Here is a 26,069-nt window from a genome sequence, read left to right as displayed (position 1 = left end):
CTGTATTTTCCCTGTGGGGAAAACAAACCAGTTTGGACTCAGGGCATAATGTTGCCTTCAAACATACATGCACAGCTGACATGGATTTCCATGGCACCTTGCCCTGAATGTATAATTGCATTTGGGTTTGAACAGCTTTGTTTATTTGTATATTTTGTTAATGTGTTTTGCACCTCAGGCATGTACTTTACAAATGCAAATTCCTTGGCTTACTGGGGTAATTTATGGCTTTTAAAGTCTAATTTTTGAACCATTTTGCAATAGTAAAAAGCTCTTGTTTAGGGAGATCCTTCGCCAGGGGGACCTTTGCTGTCTTTTCAAAAAGGTGCAGGGCATTCCCACCTCCCACTGAAATCAGTAGGACTCAGCTCCAGAGAGAAGCTCACAAAGTCCTCAGCCTGGCAAGCAGGAGAAAAATCAACCAACCTCCTCCTTCTAAATCATATTGCAAGAATACTCAAGGGCCCAGGGCAGAGAACAAACACACTGCTGTATCCACCATCCAAACACAGAGAGAGGAGAGGAAGAGGATAATCCTGCACAGAGGAGACAAGAAGACAGTGTCTAGGTTAGGGAATAGCTGAGAAGATTCAGGAGTGGTTTTCAAGTAGGAGCTGGCATTGGTTTTCCTACCACTAGCAAAAACCTTGCTGACAGAAAAGGACATACAGTCTCCAGCTTAGGCATGGGCAAGTAGCTTGGGGTTACTGATGCATTGTCCTGCAAAGGCTCAGGACTGGTGCAATACAGGAGGAGAATTACCTCCAAGTTTTAGATGGGTCGATAAGATAAAGAATGGTCTCCAGATTTCTTCAGAGGTGTGATAAGAAGCCTAAATCAGATCTCTGACTTTCTCTCATGTTTCTTAAACATACAGCAGCTTTCCAGCTGCTCTTCAATGGCAGTTCTCACTTGGGAAGGAGCTGGCAGGTTTCTGTCCTGAGACCTCTAAGAAGTGTTTTGTACTTGGCTGAATTAAGGGCATTAGCCCAGTGTTGTACCATAACAAAACTGGGCCCAAACTTGCTGTGTTACAAAATGTTTCTATTTGTATAACTGCTTCCTGAAGCAAAACCCTTAAATTTTAAATTGTAAGTACTTAAGATATAAGTTTGATTTTTTTTTTTTTTTTGTTTAATAGTTTATTTAAGGAATAAGAAATGGGAAGAGAAGGGTTGCTTAGTTTTTTTAAGAGCCACTGAGGTTTTAGAGTTATTCCAAGCCTTGGGGTTAATTTTCAAAATGAAGTATTTGAGAAAATAGCTTTCTAATAAAATTTTAGTATTTGGAAGCTTTTATTCTCTGGAGTTTTTAGGCAGCTTGGTTTATTAGGGAATTTTACCACTAATAATTCTCAGAAATGACTGTGCTGAAATTAAAAGGGCCTAGTGATGACAGTGGAGTGTACTGGGTTTGCAGCTAGGAACCAGGAGGTCAGAGGAAGTGCGTTAGTTGCTTACTTTATCCATTCTGTTTTGTGATGAGAAAGCTACTTTAAGCCAGCTCTGCTCAGCCCAAAGCCCTGTTTAGACATGAAAGTCATATCTCACTGATCCAGCTACTCCCAGCTTGCATCAGCTTTACCTTACTCTGGTGTCTTGTGCTTGTGAAGTGAATTGCTGAGGCTCATGCCGTTTTGACAGAGGGCTTAAAGCAGCTCAGCTAGTCAGAGTGAGACTGTGCTAGGGCATATGGGGTCTGATCCGTTAAACTTTTGGCCATGCAGCCCAGCATAATTGTATTCTTTCTATTCACAAGCTGCTAAATTCCTACAACAGGTTGCTTATATATACTTTTTTTCCTCCCTATCTGACTAATAAGATTTTTCAAGGCTCAAAAGCCACACATCCTTGAAAGAAATCCTTTCTTAGCTCCTCAACAAAGATATGCCTTTGTGCTGAGGGTGTGGGTAGCTGTCACATTAACCCCTGAAGCTGTTGTCAGGATTCCTGGTTTACTCTGGAGGAGGGTGGAGGAAAATAACGCTTTGCCCTTGTAAGAACAACACTCATTTGAAGATGGACTGAAATGTTAAAATTACAGCCAGCAATATTTGTTAGGCTTAGGAGCTCTTTCACCTCAAGGGTCTCTCAGCTGATATCATCTTTGTTTCACCTGGAGAAAAATGAAAGAGACGCAATTCTGCAATTCACTGGTGAGTGCACAACACTGTGGTATGAAATCTGATCTCTCAGAGCTGGAACCCAACTCAGGTCGCTGCCTCCCAGCCATGCCTGAGGCACAGGTCTGCTCTTCCCCAGCTTCATAGCCCACAAAATGGTTATGTTTCATTCCCCTCTGTTTGGGGTCAAGTACACAACAGAAATAATCTGTGAGATTGTATAGTCAGGCTTCAGTCTTCCCTGGGGACCTGTAGGCACGCTGTAGAGGCAGTGTGTCTGAGTAAAGATAACAACAGTCTCCACACTTGCTACTTTTCACCTGCCCTCCAAGCACTGGTGAAGGAGGTGAATAAAGCATGAAACATTTAGTGGTAAACTTTTAGGGTTGCACTATTTCTGCAGGAGGCCCATAACACTCTGCCTCCCATACCCAGCAGAAAGTTTTTTCTAATTGTTAGGAGTTTATTCCAACGTGTAAAAGTAAATGCTGACCTTCATGACGTGGTAGCTGAATGTCATTGGGGGAGTAAGGAACTGAAATAGTGCTTAATACTTAAGAGATGATTTTTTGTTTAAATGTCAGTGCAAAACTGTTCCCTTTTTTCCCCCCTTTTCTTTCTACTTCATTAGAAATTGCTAAAGAGCTGAAGAGGTACGCATCCTTAAATATGGATGAAACAAAAGTGAAAACATTTGCAGAATTTAGTCCAGGATCTAGTTGCACACATGCCTTCTGAAGTTCAGTAAACCTAGAAACTTGTCTCCTGAAGCTTTAAGTGTAACACTTGTCATAGTACAGTTTTTGGGTCTGAAGAATAATAAACTCAGAGATAACAAGACACCCTTATCCCAGCTTTGAACAGTAGCAAGGAATGCTGACAGTGTGCACCACTGCCTTGTGCTGATCCAGACTTCTTAAATTTCTAGCTTCACTCACATTCAGCCTTCCAAAGGGGATCACTGTAAAGCCACACTGTTGAGATTTACCTTGTGAACTCTGCTTAAAACTGAGACTCACTTATACATAGCCTGCTGAGATAACTCTAGTGGTCTGAGAAGGCAAAAATATCCAAGAAATTCAGTGTTAAGTCTCAAACTCTGTCTTTAAACCTGTCCTTCAGGCCCTATGATTTCTGCTTCTGGTAGGTGACATCTGTAGTGATTTTGAGTATCCCTGATAATGTGTGAGCTGTTTGTTAACTCTTTTCACCCAGGCTGAGGTTTTACATATGCTTGCTGAAGGATATGTGGTAATCTCTACTGTAAAAAACAAAGGCAAAGATGCAGGTCAATAATCTTATATGCATCAGGGAGGTTTTATTAATTTTAACTTCCTTTTCTTTGAAGAGTGAGGAAGCAGAATGACTAATCTGGCTCTCCAGTATTTGCTAATATTTAATCTTGAGGACTGGATTTCAGGTGGAGATTTTTGTCAAAAACATAAATAAATAGAATAGAATAAAACTGCTATTGAAAAATTATTTAATCCGAATACTGAGTCATTATTTATTTATTTTGTACCAAGATTGTATCTTAGGAGTTTAAGTGAAATAACAGTGTAGGCATGATGCAATAATTTATAATCATATAGAAATTGGAAACAATTTACATTCAAGATTACTGTACTACTTGAAACTGTGTAGAATCTGCTTTGTGTATTCCAACCAGGAGGTGAAATTTCCCCTCCCTCCATCTCTCCGGTGTGACACGGGTAGATGTTCAGTTGTGGTGGTGCATGTGGTCATGAGGGATGGGTTGATCTGAACAGGCCTGGGCTATTTCTGAATACTGACTGAAAATGTATCACAGTCTGTCTTTGAGTGTCATCTTCACTAAGAAGACCGTGGATCCTCAGGCTATGCAGCTCAGCACTGAGAAACCCTAGCATTTCCAGCCCATCTGCATATTTCCACCTACGTAGAATGTTCCCACTGTGCTGTGCTTTCACCTTCCTTCTACAGCCTAAACCATCTCAGTGAATAGCATCTTTGCTCTGGTGGAGCCATTCCACAGCCTAGTGTATCCCAGTGTTAGAAAACTCCTCCATGACTTTTATCTCATGGGTTTTTGTAACACTTGTCTTTCATGATAAGGCACCGTGCCCTCTGCTGTCTCCTCTTGGCTCAGCATTCACGGCCTGCAGATAGCTGTGCTCCTTCCCCTTGTGCCTCCGTGCTCAGAGCTCAATCACAGTGCGCTATTGGCAACTGGGCTCTCTTTCTGCACTAGTTTTCCTGCCATTCTCAGAATTCATTCCAGTTATCTTTCAGGTAACAGCATGCCCAGAAATTAAGGCTACATTCCAGTGTCTCAAATGAAGCTCGTAGTGACTCAAGCCCAAACATCTTTGGTCTGTTTTGCTACTATATTACTCTTTAGTGCATGTCCAACTTGCTGCATACTACTACTATTAAATCTCTGTTGACATTACCACTTTCCAGGTTTCTCCCTCCCATTGTGTGGCTATTTCCCATCTGGGCTTTTCTCACGTGGGAAATATTCACACAAATTCAAGACTTCAGCAGGACTTCCCAGCTGCATTAGGCATTTCACCAGTAAATCGCTGTTTCCTGTGGCAGGAGAGAAAACTGATTGGAACAGTCTTTCAAATCCCAGATGCAGTGATACTCACCCTTCCCTACTCCCTTACTCCCAAATCCTGTGTAATATCACAAGCAAAATTTTAAACAGAAAACTGAATCTGGAAGGATTTTGAGGAGAATTCAAAGTTGTAGTGCTGAGAGTTGGTGAGGATCCACATGCTACCTCAGAAAAACATTGAAAAACTAACTGGGAAAAACCCTGAGTTTATTTTTGCTGTGTTAACCAAGGTTGCAACCTAGCATGCAGCCATCAGGATTATTTCCCTGTTCCTTAAGTTTTTTGGCTAAGTTGATGCCGTAATTTAATTGTTGTTTAGATGAGGTAGAGTTGATGTAGACACCTGGCCACCCTGCAGGGTAAATACAGATGATATGGGATGTTCAGGAGGAGCAGCCTGAGAGCCTCTTCCTGGTGTTGTGCAAGGCCAGGACCCTTAAGAAAACAAAGCAATTCCTATAGGAACATTGTGAGCGTGACTTCATCCCTGAGGATGATGAAGAGATAATATTTCATCCAGAGTTCTTCTGTGTCACCAGCGAGGATGTAAAACTGGCTAAGGGCTGGTCCAGGGCTCTGTTCCCAGGATGAGAACAGGGTAAGAATATGTGATAATTCCTTCTTTCAACCTACAAATATTTTCAGCTCAGGGGATTTCCTGACCCTGGTGAAGCTTTTCTGTTTTGTCACCCGGAGGATTTCTATTTCAAGCACTTGTCCAGTCTCTCCTCAAAACTATGTAAACATTTACATTCATGGAGCTCTTTGGTAAAAGCTCTACAGGCTCTCTAATTGCTGACTAAAGAAAACACTTCTCCATGTGGCATTTAACTTCATCTGGTGGCCCTGGTTCCTTTACTGGAGAAGGGAATGAGCATTCATTCACAATCCAGCCACTCCTCACTACTCTGGATTTTGTAGATCTTTATTGTATTCCCACCAAGTCCAGAGAGAAGAATCCAGGGATTCTTCACATGAAAGCCATTTCATACCATTGATCATTCCTGTTTCTTTTCTTTGAGTCCCTCTTCCAGGGCTCTCAAGTCGGGTACAGAACTGAAAGGAGGGAATGGAAGAATAGTACAGTGGCACAATGATTTTTCATGTTTTTCTTTTTGTTAATTTTCCAGCTTCTCACTGGCTTGAGTTGCGTTTGGATTGAGCTAAAAGTCTCTGCATGTTGATAACATGCAACAGCCTGTGTTGCTGGAGAAAAAAAACTTTACTGTCTGGTCACTGCTAAAATTAAGTTTCTTAGCAATAGATCAGATCTAAGATGAAAGATTACTAACACAATTCAGGGCAGTTCCTGGATTTCTCAGCTCAGGTAAAGCTGTAAATTAAGCAGTGCCAAGGTTTGAGCCTTGGAGCTCAGTCATTGGCACCTTTGTTAGTGTGCTCCTGGCTGCGGTTTCGTCCTGCACCAACCTGCCCTCTCCCAAACAACTTCCAAGCATACTGCAAAAATTTGCATGCACCAAGATGGTTCCCAAAGCAGTCTGGCTGCAAATCAGATACTGTTAGTTCCTTTTACTGTGATTTAGAGGATGAGAGAGACTAATAGTATAAATATGGCCAAACATGCCAGCTGGACTCAGAGACAGGAAAAGAGTTATGGATATATCCAAAAGCTTCCTTGTGGAATGATGATATTCACAGAAGTAAAGGCATAGAACCAAGGATCTAGAACAGGCATGGAAATGTTTTGACCTGATTGTGAGATACTAAGAAATTAATACCAGCATTGATTATGCTTTTTGCATTTAGGGATGACAATGAATTTCTGTCTCCATAACTTTCCACCTGCCCACTTTTCTCAAGCATCTAAAATTGGGGATGATTGAATTATTCTAGATAAGAAGATTCATAAATTTATTTTGCTGCAGGGCATGAAAAAATCCATGCTGAGGGGAAATGTTGATTTAATTGATTTGGTTGCTAAGCCAGTTTAAGGAAACCCAGCTACAACTTGCATGGAAAGCAGTGCTAAGTGTTGGTTGTTTTTGACTATGACAAAAGGCTATCCATATTTTTTACAAAGGTGTAGAAAGGTGCAGGCTTTCTCCATTTGCCTCAGTGGTGTGTTACCCCAAAGCATTTCTGCTGCTTTAGGTGTCGCCACTGCCATACTGTGCTGATCTATCCTAACACATCTCTTTTCTTTCACTGTTTTTATGGCAGCATAAAGACAAATTTCCATTTAAGTTTTTTTACCATCTGGGGTAACGAATAATGCATAAGGTAACTGTAATGGAAAGTGATGAGGGACAGGAAGTTTCTTGTTTATTGCAGTTAATTTACACTGTGCATCAAGAGCATTTACATGCAGTTAATGCACCATTGCCAGTGGTTCCCCTGTTTTTTGTTTGTTTGTTTGTGCAAGTCTTTTACACAGCAACAGAGAGAACATTTGAACAGATAGAAGAAATCAGGCACAGGCAGCAGAGATTCACATCTAGTAAGTAAAGCTCCAACTGCTTGCAGAGACAAATATAAGTAGAGGATGTAAATGTAAGTAGATGAGGATTGCACTGGATATTTTAAGTTGCTTTAATGAAAACCGGTGAAATAATGACCATACTTATTTATTGATACTGGTTGAGTGAGGAAAGACCACCATTCCAATTGAGTTATCTGCATTAGTCATTATTATTATTATTTATTAGCTTATTTTGTGGCTACGAGGTACAAAGAAGCTAAAAGAATGTCAAAGAACTAAAATCAAATTTCAGTAGTTGGGAAATGCCAAAATTAAGGTTACTGATGAGAAATGTAATTAAAATGGAACAAGTTGGAAGTAATGGGGCAATGTACACAATAAGAAATTGATGTTTCATCCCCTTGTAAAGTGGTGGTTGCAATTCTACAGCTTGAAAATGTTAATCATACAGTACACAAACTCAGTCTGAGTCTCAAAAAAATAGTTATTTTATGTTACTATTTTAATAATTAAATATGGAGCCTATTGAATGAGAGGAGCCTCCTCTCTCCTTATGCTTACTCTACTTGAAAAAAGTGCTACACAGTTTTCTGTTACCTTTAGACTCTAGACTCCTGCCAAAATTCCAGAAGCTCTCAGATCATTTCCAACAAGCTGGAGGTTATATCTATATTCCCCAGACACACAGTTGGTTGCACAGATGGACAATTCCTGGGGACTCTTTTACAAATTACAGAGCACCTTGGCTGACTACAGATGATCACTCTGTGACTTCCCTGATCCATCCTGTCTTAGGGGTTTTTTTTCTGTGCACTGCCTGCTGCCCTGAGCAACACCTGTTTCCTGCTGATGTCTACCAAGTTGTCACAGACAGATGAACCTCAGCAATCCCCAGTTCTTTTTTTTTTGTGCTTGCACTGTGTTCTCAATCCTTCTGCTAGCATATGAGTGTAGTATCTCCTCTGAGGCCTTCCAGGACCAGAATGAAAATGAAGGCATAAAAATTTGTGAAACAAGTTGGTTTCTGGGGGGAAAAAAACCCATACAGTAGTTTCATTTAGTGATGTGTGAAGCACTGTATCTCATATTGGTGTATGCAAAGGCTTTCACCTACAGCAAGATAGATTTGGAGCCTGCAAGGGTGCCAGCACCTTATGTAAGTCTATATGGCAGGAGTGGGAATGGAAAATGCACTAAGGAAGCTGAAACACAAACACATCTTCTTGCCTGTAAAGGAAAAAGAAGATAAAGGAAAAAATGTCTTGACTGTTTAATCTGGAGAAAAAGGAGAGATTACAGGGTGGAGAAACTTGCTTGGAGGGATACTTGTTGACCTCGTGAAGACAAAAGCAGAATCATCTTCTGCCAAAGCTTTGTCTCATTTTGGCTTTCAGTTCTACTGCTGGGAAAGTCAATGCACTAAGGCGTAGGAGGTAAGTGGAAGGGAGCAACTCTCCTATCCCTCACTGGAGAGCCAGGTCCTGCACAGGGACCACTGGTGACTGGCAGTGTGAAGCAGGCAGGTGGGGACAGATCTCCCCAAAGCTACATGGGGTGCAATGACCTGCTCTGCTCATATTGCCATAGCAGCACCTACATCATGAGGATGTGCCTGGTACTTTCCCATCCATCTCTCAGATGATTTCCAGTGACAGGGTAACTTGACATACTACACTCAGCAACGTGCCTGAGCGGCTGAATGGTGGTTTAGTTTTGACTGTCATAGGAGTGAAGGTCTTTTTTCTTTTCTTTCCATTCTTCCTGCAAGTTATGTGGAAGCCAAATGTGATCAGAAAAGTAAAGTTATCTTCATTTGGAAGGAGTTTTTTAGCTCTAAGGTGCATCATACCCAATCTTCTGTCTTTAGAAATGATGCATTAAGCCTTAAAAATTCATGCAATTAACTTTTTTGAAGGTAATACCTTTTTTAAGTACTCTTTTTTCTATCTTTTTTTTTTTTTCTTATCCCCCAGGCCTTAAGTTCATGTTTTCAGACTTGTCTCTGCAGGCACAAAACCTACTTTTTCTTTTAATGAAAGCTGAGATTTTTCACAACTCCAGAACCTGGAGCTCCAAGCAAAACAAACAATAATTACAACCATGAGACCTGGCAGTGCAGAGAAGTCTTCAAAATGCCTTCTTGCCTCTGCTAGCAAAATCTTTCTCTCGCTGGATAAAAGCAGCCACTCTTCACCTAGATGATCATTTAAGTTACAGCAAGGCAGCTGGAAGGGGCAGTTGAGATGTGGGATATTATTTCTGTGTTGGCGGCTGTTCTGCTTCCCTCTGACCATGCACAACCCCAAAGGCACGTATGAAACCTGTGACTGGGCAAGGGTAAAGGAGGAGGAGACCTTTGAGAAGTTTTAGAACAGAGAAATTCTGCTCTGTAAGAATTCATCCTGGTACTTTTTGAAATCTGATCCATACTTTGAAACAGAATATTCATACAGAATGAAACAGAATATTCATCCTGAGCAGATACCTTGGAAAGTTTTATAAAGAAAAGCAAACATATTTTTCTTCAGTGGTTGCCTTTTCTGATTTTTGTACTGCAGATGTACCTACAAACTGCAGTCCAGGTCCAAACCACCTTTGGGCTAAATAGTGGGCAGGCATATAACAAGTTGTGTACTCTGAGTACGTCTGGGGGAAAAAAAAGGTAGTTAACCAGTAAAGACAAAGCATCCTTAGTCTTCTAGAAACCCTTACTTGTACTCTTATGAAGATCACAGAATTTTTTATCCAATTATGGATCTATGACCTCCTCCAGTTGGCTGTTACATCTGAAGAAATCAGAAGGAAAGGAAAGGATCTTGTTTTAAAATTTAGGCTTGTTCTAATATAATCTTCACTCAGTCCTAAATACTTAAAATAATTTGTTTGCGAAGTTAGTTCTAAGTTTTCACTCATGTTCAGTGATACAGTTCAGCAAAGGCTAGTCTTTACAGAAATGTGATTACTGATAAAAACCTATAGCCTGCACTACAGCTGTTATTTATGACTGGTACAATTAGAGGCTTTTGTCTTAAAAAATAAACAGGGTAACAGATTTGTAAGAACCTCAATGTAGCCTCTGCAAACTTTTCTAGGGTTATATTCCATCACAGAGAAAGAGTCTTTCATTGTGTGTTTATGCAAAGCTTATGTCTGAGAAATTAATTGAATCACAGATGGTGACTGCAATTATAATTATCAATAATATACTTTTTAAGTCCTATAATTCTAATGTTTCTGTCAGTGTAAGATGTTTTTCTTTTAGCTGAAGAGGAAGCAACTGAAGGGTGGTGAAAATTAAAAATATGCATATATACACAAACACATATTTGTGTGTATGCACCTATATATTAAATATATATTAAAATATATATTGATATATAATATATAATGGGCATATATATCTACAAAGTGTTTCAGAGTTTTTCTTTCAAAGCTTGTATAAATTGACAATCTTGGCTGGCTTTTCTGGAGTCTTCCCAAGCCCAGCACATCCGTGGAAAGTACCAGGATTGCCTGCCTAAAAATGTAAGTTACCCTCATCTTCCTGCATGTGCCCGTGTGTGCAGACAGCCCCCCAGGCCCTGTGCCACACTCCCTTCTGTAGCTGCAGTCCCTGTAGAGCGGGCTGGTGTCCCCACTCCTGTGTCAAGCCCTCGGCACACATTCCTCTGGAGACACTGAGTTCCAAACCTTTTTTAGAAAGACCCAGCTTGTAATTCCTCCAACTGCAAATACACAATAGATGGATACCAGGCACCTGTTGCCTAATTCTTTGCCAAGCTTTTCAATTTTAAATTGCACTCTATGCTTGTTCAGGGGAATCTTTGTAACTTATTAGCTGTAGAATGTGTGGGAAAGTACCGGCCATGTATGGGAATGGCAGAAAACTGTCTTTTGAGGTATCAGAGAAAAACAATAGCCATGCACTTACAGCAAAAATATGAAGCAACATCTGGTCTTAATTACTGTTGAGAAACGTGCGTATATCATGCATGGAAATGATATCTATCAGAGGAAATTCCTCTCAGTTATATACCAGTGTAATTCAACTGAATCCAAGTGATTTACTCCAGAGTCACCTTGCTGTGACTGAAAGTGGAGCTTGATCCACCAACTCACTGCTATGATCCTGTGTAAGGAAGGACATGTAATGAAAATATGTGGCATACACTTAAATTGTTCTTTCCTGAGCTTATACTGCAGCAGAAAGATACACATGAGACAGGGATAAGCACATAAGGGGCCTGCTTCAATAATATTTAACTGTCTGAAATGATCACTTTAACTCTTAGGAAAAGTTATTAATATTTATTATTTGCATTTTAGTTGTGACTGTAGGTCTCAACTGAGAAAGATAACTATGAGATGTAAATCCCTGTGTTCCTGCAGTATCCATCAGAGGATTCCCACAGCAATGACTGACATTTTAAAAGCTCTGTGGATGGTCAGTATTCCCAAGAAAAAGTCATTCAAGATGGCAATCAGAGGGAGCTGCAGCTTGCATTACACAAGGCTTTTCAAAGAGGTCCTGCAAAAATTCTTGGTATCAGATCCTGTACTTCCCAAATGACAACCCTCTCAAATGCATATATACATTGCCTTCTCTTGTTTAATTGTTCTGCTTTTATACACTGCCAAAATCAAGGCCAGGGCCTTGTAGGGAAGAAAGAGATTAATTCATATGCTATACATTTCACATACAATAACACAAACAATTGCATAGTTTTTTTAATTAACTGATTTGACAAACTCAGTCTGCACTTGAACCTCTGTAATATTCCTTACAGATGTATGGATTTTTCAACTGCTGCATTGCTGCAATCTGTACACATACCAAAAGCTTGCAAGACTGATTCTTTCACCACTGTAGCTCACTGTCATACACAAGATACCACCATCTATCCTTTCCCTGTTGTTTCTTTCTCGTGATTTTATCTACTGCAGAACGCACTTAACTGCTGTTAAAATCTCTCTGGTATGCTCCAAAAAATGTATTTCTAACTATTTGCCTAAATCAACTTATTTTCAGCTTTCTAAAAACAATCTGTATAATCACTCAATGGTCTGCATACTTCTAAGCTGTGTTAAGTTGGCCTATAGGTCACCTGCAGGCAATGCCAGCTTTGATTTGCCACTATGGAATCCTAAACAGATTCTGCATTTGCTGATCCCTGGGTAAGGTTGCATTTCATGCTTTGTTCATAAATTCTTTCTCTAAATGTAAAAGACTTCTGAAAATAGAGTATCTTGCTGTGCTGCCTTAGCTACAAACAGCTTGCAGACCCCCTGTATGGTCCTCATCAGTACAAATAAAACAAGTAGAGCAGGTGATTGAGGGTGAGTTCCCTCTGCTTCTCAGAGATATGACACAACTTCTCCACTGTTCCTCAGATTAGACAGAGTGATTACTTTTCTTTCAAATTTGAAGGATGAAGGTGGGTAGGAAATGTTTGACAGACTACTCTTACTTTAAGATTGTAGCTAGTATAACAAGTGGAATGCTTTCAGTATTTGATTTCTCAGTGCTCCTCACCCCAGAAGAGCACCAAGAAGAGTACAGAGAGAAATCTCAGTACAGCCTGCCTACCTCTCTGCTGACTAGCAGCCAAATACATTTTTGGTTCCTTTTCCAATAAGCAATACTGAAAGCATGTTACCTGATTTCTGTGTCTTTGCCTAAGGAGGCCTGAGAAACTGGGGTGATCTTTACCATGCTTTCTACCAAACATGAAGGTTCTTTAATCTGACCACGCATCCATCCCCCATTCTTCATCATGCTGTGCTATAAGTTGTTATTTTTGTGCTTCTAATTAAATTCATGCATCTTAAAGAAGCATACAAATTATATCCATATAGGCCTTCAAGTGAAGAAAGCTTTGGGTGTGACTTCTTTCCAGCAAAGAGCTCCACAGCAAGAGTAGTGGAAAGGTCCTCATGTATTTTTGAAGGAGGCCCATGAATCTGCTTTGAGCTTTTTTCTGCTTGCTCCTGAGCAGACATTCCTGTCCCCTCTGGTGCTTTGTTTAGCAGAAACAAGGCAGAATGGGATGTCCTAGTAAGCATAAGTTCCTATTGAATTTTCATGGGTTATTTTCCTCCCATAGGGATGGCTCACTGTGTGCTGCATCTCACTACAAATCAGCCTTTTTCTGCAGTGATGTCTGAGACCTACATCTTACTGCAAAGGAGGGAATGTAAAAAGCAAAATGTTGTAAATTGTAAAAAAATATCTATCAGATAAGATGAGCTTAGGACACAAGGCTGCTTTGTCCCTGGGGACATTTTTGTCTGTCATCAGATTATTTGGGAAAACAGGACTGGTACTCCAGAAGTCCCTTCAGAAAATTTGTGTTTTACTTACAGGGTCTGCTGCAAATACTTTAAGATTAATGATATTTGAAAATTGCAGGTAGCTGGAATCCTCTGAAGTTTACATATTAAGTTAATGCCTTGGACCTTGTTTCTTCCCTGTGAAAGAAACAGAGAATAGGGAAGGTTGACTGTGAACAATATTATAAAGATATAATAAACATGGAAATTCCCCTTCTTAGGCACCATGGTTGAGCAGCTTCTGCTCTGAACATCTTAAAAATGGACACTTGTTCCTCAGACTAGAATATTTGTCAGTCAAAGTAGTTTATTGTGGCTTTGCTAGTTTTTACCAAGTCTAATGATATCTTGTGATGTTAGGAAAGAGATCTATACTGTGTCCTTCATATTCTGTTGACTTCTGTACTTAAGCTGCATTGTATTCTAAAAATCCAACAGTTGGAAAAGTTCAGTGAATCAATAAAAAGAATACATTAATTAAAAGAATATGGATAGAGCTTTTATATTTAAGGTATAAAACATTACCTGGTAACTGATTTCTATTACTGCAAAAGAACTGTGAATGTGTTTACTGTACTTAGCATATGTTTAGTGTCTTAACTCTGTTTTCACTTATGGCCCATTTCAATTCCTAACCTGTGATTTTCCCCTAAATATGCTCTGCCCTATGGAAAAATTAGGACCTTTACTCTGGAAACTATGAGTGTTTTGTTCCAGTAATGGAGAGTGCCTTGTTTCCTGTCCCACAGAATTCCTGGTGTATAGCTGTCTGGAGTCTTTGCCTTCTATAGCAGGAATTGAAGGGAATCTCTAGTAATTTATTTACATTAATATCTTTGGTTTTCATGTGGGTTTTTTAGTAGGGTTTTTTCTGATTGTTTTCATAATATTGCACCTATTAGAATCCTAAGGTTAGAAAACCTCTTAGGTTTTCTGAGCAAATGCAAAATTGACTATGAAAACAGAATGTAAGTTTTCTTTGGTAGTCAGCTGAAATATCTAATGTTCAAAATCCAGGTTTCCTTTGATTCATCAATGTCACATTTTATATTAAGGCACCCCACTTTCTAATTGCATCTCCATAGTTCAGTAATTTACAACTGTGCATTTTGAAAGTCCTGTTTTTAGTTTATTCAGCAAAGTGCTAAAGTAACACAACGGCTACTCTTTCTGACAGAAAAGTTGTACAGAAAGTTTTGTTCTCTTTCATCTGGCAGTTGTGGGTCAGTGCTGAAAAGATGGTTTAATACTGCACAGGGGAAAAGGGGTTAACCTGTATTCATATGTTGTTGTTGATTATTCTGTCAATATCTTACAAATTAAAAATCCTGGCAGTAAAAGTGACACGTGAGGAGTCAAGTGAACAGACAAGCAATGCCTTCATTCAGGGAGGTTTGAACAGGCTAAAGATTGGACTGGGACATGAGCGTTTTGTTCTGATAATGTCGGTTTGGCTCTGCTGCAATTTCATTAAAGTGTTTCTAATCATGTTGTTTCATGTTTTTCATTAATCTGAGGTACAATAATCAAGTTCAATGTTTCAGCTATGTTAGGAAAACATGAGCTGCCTATCTAAACCCATTGAAAATATCCTTACATGCACTATGGAAAAATACACCTTCATGAACAAAGTGCACATGTCTCTCTGATGCCTAATCATGTTCCTCAGAAATAAAATGACTATGCTATATATGATTCTTAAGTGATATATATATAGAAACAAGCTGTTCCATAAGCAGTGTAAGTAATGAAGCCTGGTTTCCTTAAGGTTTGTGTTCTTTGTTCTCAAATCCTCAAATTCAGTTCCCTCTGAGTTTACAGTAACAATGACTCACCCATTGTGGATAATATTAGAAGTAAATCAGGGCTTAAAGAAAGCCATGTTCCTACAGTATGGCACAGCAATGTTTGTTAAATCTCGGCAGGAAATTTCTACTAAATGTAGAAATTTAGGATGCTACATGCAGAACTGGTTAATATTGTTCAAAACCATAAGACTCCAAGCTCCAGCCATAAACTTGACACAACTTATGCCAGATGTACAAAGCAGTTTCTCCTAACCCAGTTTCTCCAGGCTAAGGGCACCTCTTGTACCATGCTGAGGGTGAACTCATGCTGTTAAGTGACACCTCCAAAAGAGCTCCCAGTGCTTCAGCACTCACCTGGGAGATCTATAGTTTTGCACAAGGAAGCTGGGAGCTACATAAAGTGAAAAAATGGGGTAAGATAAGCCCATTTAGGAGTGCTCTGTCATTTTTCCATTTTGTACTTTGACCATAAATTAGAGACTGTTTGGGTGACATACTCCTCACTCTTCACTCCTTCCAGTACAGCTGTATGCCTACACAGAAAATTGATTAAGACTCCTTGGCCCAGCAGGTGAGACAAGAAAGCGCTTTGGGTTGTCTGCAATGCACTCTGGTGCTGTGACCCTGGGCTGAGAACCGGGAGAATTCAATTCTGGAGTGTGACCCTTGGACTTTGTGTGTTGTGGAAGGACAACATCTTGTAAGACACTAGCATCTGGAGGAGGAGGCCGCACCTCAGTCAGCAGGGGAGACAATTTGGTGTGGGTCCATGGGAACTGGCAGAAAATGGGGAAAAAGAGAAAAAGGTTGAGAAGACAAGCTTGATCATCATGTACTTTCCACAGGCTGTATCATCCACATGACTGCTGATACACCTGAGAGGAGAGGGGAGCCCAGATCTCCTCTTAGCCACTGCTGCTCAGGTGAACCCCGCAAGGCAGATGCAAAGGGAAATGCACATCCCAGAGCTCAGATAGATTAGTAACAGCAGTACTCAAAAGAAATTAGTGTTTTAATCAGATATTTTAAAAGTTGCCCACCTCTATCTCTGAATTTCCTGGTTTGTCTTTTCCTTTATGTACCTGGTTTTCAGATTGCTTTCTTTGCTTGATAGAAACTACATTGACTGTCAAGAATGTCAGTGATACAAAGCTATAAGTAGGCAATAAGCTGTAGTCTCTATTGATACAGTATTGCAATAAAAATCAATAGCACATTTAGCAGTTTTCAAAAACCTCACTGCCAGATGGTTTCTTCTGACATTGCTGATCTCTTTGTGGTCTTTGGTCCTATGTATATCCCATAAAGTTTGTATGTACATTATTGCATCTCTGCTTTTTAACTGCTGTTACTGTAAGAGTGAACTAATCAGAAGTCTCTGAATGCCAGTCTAATAAAAGTGCATAAAGATGGATCCTGGGAATGACTTGAATGCATAGGGGACTTCTTGTATGAGTATGAGGAAATATGTTGGACTGTTTGTGACTAATATTTTTTGTTTGATTTATGGATTCTGTCATCTTTTATAATCCTCAAATTAATAGAAAACACAAGGGTTTTAGCTGTGCTAAAACAAAAACACTTTTCATTGGTAAACTTTATCTACATTAGCTTTTCAAGCATTTTCGAAATCCAAAGTTCCTGAAATTTTTGAGCTGGGTGTGATTTGCTAAAATAATAAGGGACCCTCTGAGAGTGCAGGTTCTTGTCTTTTATTTCATTTGCTCCAGTATGTGGGTCTGTTTCTGTTTGCTTTGGGTGGGTTAGTTTGTTTTAAAATTCAGGACTTGAAACAAAACAAGTTTTCTCTGAGAAATGTAAAAATTTGTGTTGTTTGCAATAATAAACAAAAGGTTTTTTGACGTGTGCTTTGATTAAGTAATAGTAGTATCTTATAAATCCATGAGATGAGTTACAAAGGAATATCTTCCTCACTTCCAGTTGGAAATAATTTTGAAAGCACAGAGATAAGAGAGGTTGTCTATGCAAGGAGATCACCTAGAATGAATAAAGAAGGAGATGAAGAAAGGGGAGGGGGGCTAAAATCCATAACTGAAGGAAGACCGATTATTTCACGCCTAAACATATGTGTGCATATAAAAGCATGCCTTATACAATGCTTAGTTTTCAGACCTATATAAAAATTGTTGGCATTTTTCGCTTGAAGGAATGTGCAAGAGATGCAAGACCATGTACCCCAACTGGCTCCTCTGTGTCTGGGAGGTGAGTTGTTTGGGATGACTGTGAGTAATAGGGTTTGCTGCACAGATGGGCTCTGCTATTGCATCGTCAGTGAGCTCTTTGGTGGGTAATTGTGGTCTGGTTGAAGCTCAAGGGACTGCTGGTCAGATCCATTCCATCTTCCATTCTTTCTCATGGATTGCTGCAATCAGGATCTTTTTATTTTGCTTTCTGCTGCCTGACACATTTCCTGGAATAAGAGATCTCCTAGAATGCAAAGCTTAGAAATGAATATTCTGACTGTGCACAGATAAACACATGGTGAAATACAAAGCTAACTGCACATTGCTAACTGCAACTTCCCCCACTTGGCCATTGCTTGACATGTAGGCTTCCAAAGAAGCTAAAATAAGGAACTGGATAGTTTTCAAGTGATTTAAGTTTGTGGAGGAAATTAAAATCTACCATATTTTCACGTGGGAATAAAAAAAAAAAAAATAAACAAGAGATGCTTTCATGTCAGCATTTATTCAGTGTTAGTAATACATTCATTCTATAAAGAGACCACTCTACCATTAACTATTGTTTGGGCTCTTCCATGTTCATCTGATGTCAGAGTTGGAGTCCTGTGGAGATTAGACATTGTGGATCTCCAGCTACTATCCCATAATTTCCTAATTCCTCCAATATAACAAAATTTACACAACCACACAATAAGCTGGTCCTGAAACTCATAGCAATATGCTGAACTGCAAAATAATATTTTTTGGACTGAAAGTTTTGTAGCAACTACTGTTGCCTATTGAACAAGGAACAACTGGCCACACACCATGAAGCTTCTTCAGTAAAGGGTTAGATCACATTAAAATGAATTTTCATTCAGCCTGTTTTTATCTCTATATTATGTATTGCTGAGGCACGTCAGTAAGGGAAGAAATTTGGTTGTAAAAATATTTATAGATATTTCAGAGTCAAGTGTAGTAATGAAATTACTTTTGGGCAGAAGCTTTCTGTGAATCTCCATCAGCCAACAGACACACCATCCCATGAGTTAAGTGCCAAACACACTATCTAAGATGTGGTGAATTAATTGATGATCCTTTGGTTGTCACTAGTCCTTAAATGTGCATTGAAAATTAGTTATATTTTTTTGGGGGGGGGCCGAATTTTTCAGTAGCTACTAAGTTTGCTGTCTTTATTTACAAAAGTGTATTTATGTTGGATGTCATTACTTTGTTTTGGAAAAAAATCAATAGTTTTAATGTCAACACATCAGTAATGATATCTGCCAAATATTAAATGGTAGGTAAAAAACACGAACAAACAAAAATTGAAAAAGTAATGGAATAATTTTGCATTAGGAACAGAAGGGAAAATAACATGGAAAATATTAGTAGGCCATTAGACAATTAAGTATGAGGCATGTGTTCACTTAGCATGTGGGATGCCGTGCCCATATGTAGTGACTACAGGCAAATCAGAACTCAGCGAAAGCAGGAAAAACTCAGGGAATTATTAACAGCATGTGGAAGAAGAAAAAGCAGCTCTTATGTGAGGAGGGGTTGTTGTGTGAGGTACTTGCTGTCTGAGAGGACATACATGAATATGTTCCTGAGACTCAGTCACTTATTTCACTTGAGACTATAACCTGAGAAACATAAAATGAGTAAGTCGTTCCTTAGTGAATTATTATCCTCTGGATTATTTCTGATTTCAAAGTTGAAGACAGTATTTGCACGTGGGTTTTGGTTTTTCTCTACCCTGAAATAGGATGGAAAATGATGACAGTGTAGGACTTTGTCTCAGACACTTTTCTTTCTTTCTTTCTTTCTTTCTTTCTTTCTTTCTTTCTTTCTTTCTTTCTTTCTTTCTTTCTTTCTTTCTTTCTTTCTTTCTTTCTTTCTTTCTTTCTTTCTTTCTTTCTTTCTTTCTTTCTTTCTTTCTTTCTTTCTTTCTTTCTTTCTTTCTTTCTTTCTTTCTTTCTTTCTTTCTTTCTTTCGGGAAGCAGAAGAGTCTCTGACTCAGAACATGCAATACAGAAAAGATCATAGACTAAACTTCTCCTGTGGCTCCCAGGAAGTCCTGCTGCAACCTTTTGTTGTTGTTCTGTCCTGGTAACTGTCTACACTCACTCTGCATGGGTAAAAATGATAAGATGGTGTGTAGAAACTAGAAGATCCAACTTCAGAAGTTCTTTCCAATTTTAGTGTTTTACTTACTCCAGGAATAATTCCTACAGTTAATATTGGAAATGACTCTACGAAAGAATATCCTATCTTAAGAATACATTTTGTAGTAAAGAACAAAAAAGATCAAAACAACATTGTATAGACAGGACATTATAAAACATTGTGAAAATAATATGCAAAATTACTTACAGGTCTCATTCCTCATGGAATCATTTTTGGCAGTGTATATTTTATTGTTGGTGGTGCCTTTCATTTGGGATACTTTGTGCCAGGGGCTGTACTTACTTATAGTGATATGAATGTTCCAACTGCAGAGCTCATCCAGCCTCAGCACTGATCTAAAAAGAATAATTAAGATAGGTAATTTCCATTTCCTGTCCCAGGGCAGATACAGTAATGAAACAGGCTGAGGATGACAAGTGATTCTAAGCTTTTCTTTAAAATAAGGCTCATCAAGCCTTAGTTTGAAAGAATATGAGTGGAACTTGTAAGAACCAATGACAGACATGCAAAAATGGTCAATGCTTCAGCGCTGCAATGCTGTGTGCCTTGCTAATGCATTCCATCCCTTGCATGCAGCTGAGAGGTGCTGCATGAAGCTGTTCTTCACATACCCACTGACATTGTTACTAGGGACTCAGACATCCCACTGACCACAGCCATGGAGAAGACCCAGAACAAGTGAACCTCTGTGGTCACTTCACAAGCACCAGGTAAAATTTAGTAGTCTTTTGGTTGCTTAACTATAATTTTCAAATCAGCTTCTGACCACAGCTTAATTCCTCCTTCATTTCTGTTATTTTATCTTAATTTGCCTTTCTTTGGCACCCCATTTAGGGCCAAGAAGGATTTGTTTGGTGATTAATTTGAAGTAGATGTAGGAATGCATTGGTTGGAGGGAGAGCAATATGTGTCACTCTCTGGGTTCCAGCCTGACCGAGACTTGACCCTTTTGTGCTTTGCTGTGTTTTTGTTTTTGATTTCAGAAAGTTTTGATGATGATGCTCTTCAGGAAATAGAGCAAAAGCCCATTGTTTTCTTAGATTATCTCCTCAGATGCACTATACTCAGATATCCCTGAAGTATATTGCTTGGTCTGACTGCAGATCAACCACAAATGCTAAAGCAAATAATACTGTGGGAGCCTGAAAGTGCAGATGCCATTCAGAGCAGTCACAGACACTTTGATGTGGGCACTTGCTATATTTCCTGTGTTTCTTCACTCTAAACATAGTTTTGGGTTTAACTGTTTTCAGCAGTCTCTCAGGCCAGATCTCCATGCCATGGAAGGACAGTGTATAAACGCTGTGCACCTGATGATTTGGTGTGTACTGTTCCATAACTTAGGCCACTAGTACCTAAAACAAAGACTTGGATTTGGAAGGATCAAACTCAAATGCATACAGTGCTCACTAAGGAGGTTGAAACTCTGGGATTAATTTCATTGGCTATAGAGACTGGTACTAGCCAGTAATCCACACCTCCAAAGTCAGAAAATTGGGTACTCCACTCTGGATTTTAAATCTGGCATGCGTATAATCTGAGCCAATCCAAAAGACTTGTTCTGGCAGAGTAGTCAGAGATAAAGGAGTGAGAAATGCCTTGTTTTAAGAATATTATATCTTTGTAGTAGAGGAATTGAAAATACTTGTCTTCTGCCACACTGTACCATTTTCTTCATCTGTCTACTGAGCCGGTTAAAAACATGCTGTAAATCTATTTGTACAGCAAAGAGGATTATGTCTAAAAAGTTATGAATTGCATATGTGCACCAATTCTTGACATGTTCTTACCAGCACTACAGTAGTCATTAATATCTCCCATACTTTAGGTATTATCATCTCTTTTTCTCTCTCTGAAGGAATAACTTCCTCTCTTATTTCATGTGCCATGAATATTTTTCATCCACATATTTTTTTGTTCTTTTTGGCAAATATACTTCCAAGTTGCACTGGCCAGATGGGTTGGGATGGTCTTTAAACCTGCTGTGCAAGACAAAAGAAAACTGAAGAATCCATATCACAATAAAACATGCAAAAGACCCACAGAGCCTTCTTTTTATTTTCATTAATTTTACTTATGCCTCCAGAGTGCCAGTGCCGGTATGCCCATCTGCAAAACTACTTGAACTCTGATTGGAAGCTCCTGTCTCCAGCTATAGAAGCAGGAAAATCAAGGTAGTTGTGGGCAAATAGTGGGATTTATGGAAGTCTAAACCTGAAAGAATTAGAAGGACTGTTAGAAAAGTGTAAAAATGGCCCAGCAGAGTCATGCTGGCTTAAGCCCAAAAGTGTGGCAAACCTCGTTTACTACTCTGAAATCCCCTGAATGAATATCCAGAGCAAAATGTGGAAGAGCTAAGGTTGGTCTGCCAAAAAACTTCCACAACATTTTTGAGTAAATTATAACTGAAAGATGGTTTGGTGGGAATGTAGCATAAAGTAGGATGTGAAGTGAGGCAATAGCCTGGGGGACAGTCCAGTTAGAAAGGACACATACAGGCAGGAGAAGAGGATCACCATCCGTGATGGAGGGGAAAACTCGCAAGACAACTTGATATGTGAAAAGCAATGCAGAATATATTTTTTAAAAAAAATAAATCACGAACAGAGAGAGGGAAATAGGGTCACAGAGGATGTCCCAGCATAAGGAGCTTGATATAAGCCAGGGTAAGCTAGAAAGTACTATTTCTGCTTTACTTTCCACCTGGTTTTCCATCAAGTGGCTTCACTGGCCAGTTTCAGTGGTTGGCTCTTACATTTTATTGCAATAACCAGAGAAATGTGTTTAGTAAACAGACTATCCATAATTTTATTTGTTTCCATCATGACCTCTCACAGTCATCGCCTCTCAGAGAAGAAGAATGCTCATTTGTCTAGAAGCCACTTTATATTTCTCACCTTCTTCATCTTCCTTTATTTGTTTTCTGCCTCCCTTTTCAGAGTAGTCTGCCAAGGAGAGGAAAGGACAGATAGACTAGACTACATTCTGTATTTTGAATATTCACCTCCATATTGCTTCCCTCTATTCCATTCCTAGTTCTCCTCAGTTATTCAGAGATCAATTACCACCTCTTTCAATAACGCTGAAGAAAAAAATTTGACTGAGTCAAAGCCTGAACCAAAAAAAACAGAGCCCATTAAAAACTATGGCTTTTACTCTGGAGAAAATACTACATGTTCAAAACCATACAACCATACAACATAAAAGAATGCTCTTCACATCCATTTTCTTAAAAAGGAAAAAAGGAAAAGAGCTGTTGGGGTTAATTAAATGACATTATGTCATCAGCACACAGGAAAGGTGCACAGCAATAAGGGCAAGAAAATCTGATACAGAACTTAACACATTTGTTGTCTGCTTTGTCTGTAGGACAAAATTTCTTGGACAGAAATTAAAGCACCCATGCAGTAGCTAATAATGAAGGATAGATTTATTAGCAGTGAAAATGGTCTTAAACTTTCAAGTTCTTAACATTTCAGGGACTGTTTAGATGTAGATATTTTTGGCTGAGGTGTGGTTTGGAACAGTTTCTGGCTTTGGTTTTTTTGCTTGTGTTTGAAGGCATTTAAATTCTATTTTGCTGTAGGCTTGATAGACATGCATGTACTATAAGGACAGGGAAAAAATATACAAGTGTATATGTAGAGAGATTGCATACAATGAAAATTTGATGGTGACCTTAAATTCATTGTAACTATTTCAGATTATATACTTCATCATTTATCCTGAGCTAGAAAAATGCTATGGTTAGTTTCCTTTCCCTCCAAGGAAAGACACACAAAGAAAGCAATCCCAGTAAGCATATAGTACTTCATAATACTTTCCTAAAATTGTTTGTTTGTTTTTTCCTTTACAAAAATCATGTAAAAATTTTACAAAATCCATAATAATGCAGAGAACTTACTTTGGTTAATATTATTTATGCTAAAAGTGTGTTTGCCTGTATATTCTGGCAGTCAGTATATCTATGCTCTTCCTCAAGCCTTTTGAACTCACACAATTATTCTGGTCAACCAATTATCTTCTCCTGTGATGTCTTTGAAAAACTGTGTTCTTGCAATTTACCCCAAAACTGCTACAAATCTCCCTCCCAGGAGACGTGACAAAGTTGAGATTCATTGATTATCTTCTGGGATGAGATGTCCATAACACAGCCTCCAATTGGGTCATTCCCAGATATTTAGTCTGTAACCCCAGGACCTAAACAGAAGAGCCTCTTCTCTTGAACTAAAAATCTGTTAGGTAAGAAGGAGCAAAGAAGCAGAGATTCAAATATATATTCCCCTCAATAAGGGAGGAGACAGGATGGGTTGGGATGGGGAATGAGTGAGCCATAGAGTCTGATGTTTTTCTCCCATGGGGGAAGCTGCTCAACAATCAGACTTCTCTGAAGTTTGTCAAGATCACCAATCAAAGTGAAGACATTCTCCCTACCCTAAACTCTGCCAACAGAATAAAGAAATTATACTGTGGTCCCAATAGCAAAAATGGGAAAGTGGAGTATGAACTGGACAGTCAGGGACATGTGCATTTTTTTACCTGGACATGTCTTTGAGAAAGATAATATTGGAAGAAAGCAAGTTTGTTTTCTTCCCTTAAGTAGTGTGACTGTGATTAGAAATGCCCATGAGAACAGAGGTAAAAGAGTGTCTACATTAAACCTCATTTCTTCATTATCCTCCCACCCAGTAATCAAATTTCCTCATTTCTTTTCACCAACCCCAGCTCAAACTTCAAAATTCTCTGCCATTCATTCCCCAATCCATCATAAATTCACCTCCTAGACCTCCCATTCTCCCCTATATAGAAACCTCCTCTGAATACACAGCCTTGCAGCCAGACACTTGGCAGGTGCTGTAGCCCTCTTGTGTGTACCCATGCCTACATTTTCTCCTGTTCTATAAGCTGAACACAAGTTGCACATACATCAAAACAAAACTCAGGAAAAAAAGAGATGGCAACAGGAACATGTGCAGAATAAAATATATGTGCTGTAGCTCAGTGTTGTGAAAAATTACTTCCTCTTACAGGGCTCAACTCTGAGTTCAACATCTGCTAGGCTACTTAGCTCTTTTGTGGACACTGCATCATTGCTTTACCAAAAAGAATATCTTAACATGAAAACAGGGTTATCTTAGATGATACTTGCTCAATATTTCTACCTCCTTTCTGGCAGTCTCCAGACTAGGCATTTTTGAATTAGAAGTTTATCTTCGTGTTTGTGGAATGTGTATCTTCGTGTTTAATTGCCCCTTGTGGACTTCCATTAATTTGTTTATTTATATTTTAAAGCTTTTTGGTATTTTGACTTCTACAGCCAGGAGTGGAAGGAGGGAGTTCCACACTTTTTTCTGAGCAAGAAAACCCCTTGGGTAAAAAGAACGAGCTTGACGTCCATCATGACACTAGAACCAGGACTGCAATGAATGTGTGAGGGAAGCTAAGTTCAGTTTTATCAATTTGCTGATAAAACAAATGATGTTTGTTGACTGTGAAATCAAACTAACAGGATACAGAAGTAGTAAGTACCAGACTATCTAGAAAGACCCAAGTCACGACCTTTTATTAAAAATAATGACCCTGTAGTTTAGCAATATTTGTCATGCTGTCTCCCAGCTACACTCAGCTGACTCCAAAAGCTAATCTTAAATGAAAGCAAATATTTCTTTTCCCAAAAATAGTGAGACTGGGAAAGGGAAACATCAACTCAATGCATGTCTCAAAAATCTTCTCTCCTGGTGGGGTAACACAATCATGCAGCCACATAGTTGCTTCTTAAATGGTGGTTAAAAAGTGGCTTTTGTCAATCACTTGGAAAATGTAGCCACCTTACCAAGCACTGGTGAAGCTAATAAAAAGGGAGGAGTGGGTTGTCCTGGAATTCCTCAAAAATCCCTTCAAATATTTGTATTATTGCATTTCAGCTGGATTCCTTTTAAAGTTCCCTGCTTGACCGCCCAGAGCATTTCTGTTCTCTAGCCCCTCAAATAATGGTTCAGATAGAAAGTCAGTTCTTAGAAGGATTTTTTTTCCTCTTTTCCAAGGGAAAATGTGAAGACAAACAACTGCCTGGGATAAGCTGTTTCTTATCTTCATCTTGTAAAACTCCTCCAGGAAAGCTAATTACAACATGTAAGACAGGGCAAAGAAGCACCAGAAAAGGAAAGGAAAAAGAAGCCTTGAAACCCACAAGTAGTCAGAGGAAAGTCCTGGCCTTTATAGTTCCCGTCAACAGCAGGAGAAGCCTGGAAAAGGCTGTACAGTGAAATCTGTGGCTCTGTGATTCATTACTCTAAGGGGAGGTTTAACATAGCACAGGAGGCTGAGCTGCCCCAGCATTTCTGTGCTTGGGACAGAGCTCCTTGCTCCCGTGGCAGTTCCAGGCGCTCCAGGA

The sequence above is a fragment of the Cyanistes caeruleus genome, chromosome 1 (assembly GCF_971803275.1).
Source record: "Cyanistes caeruleus chromosome 1, bCyaCae1.hap1.1, whole genome shotgun sequence".
NCBI classification, from domain to species: Eukaryota; Metazoa; Chordata; class Aves; order Passeriformes; family Paridae; genus Cyanistes; species Cyanistes caeruleus.
This window is presented reverse-complemented; position numbering follows the sequence as displayed.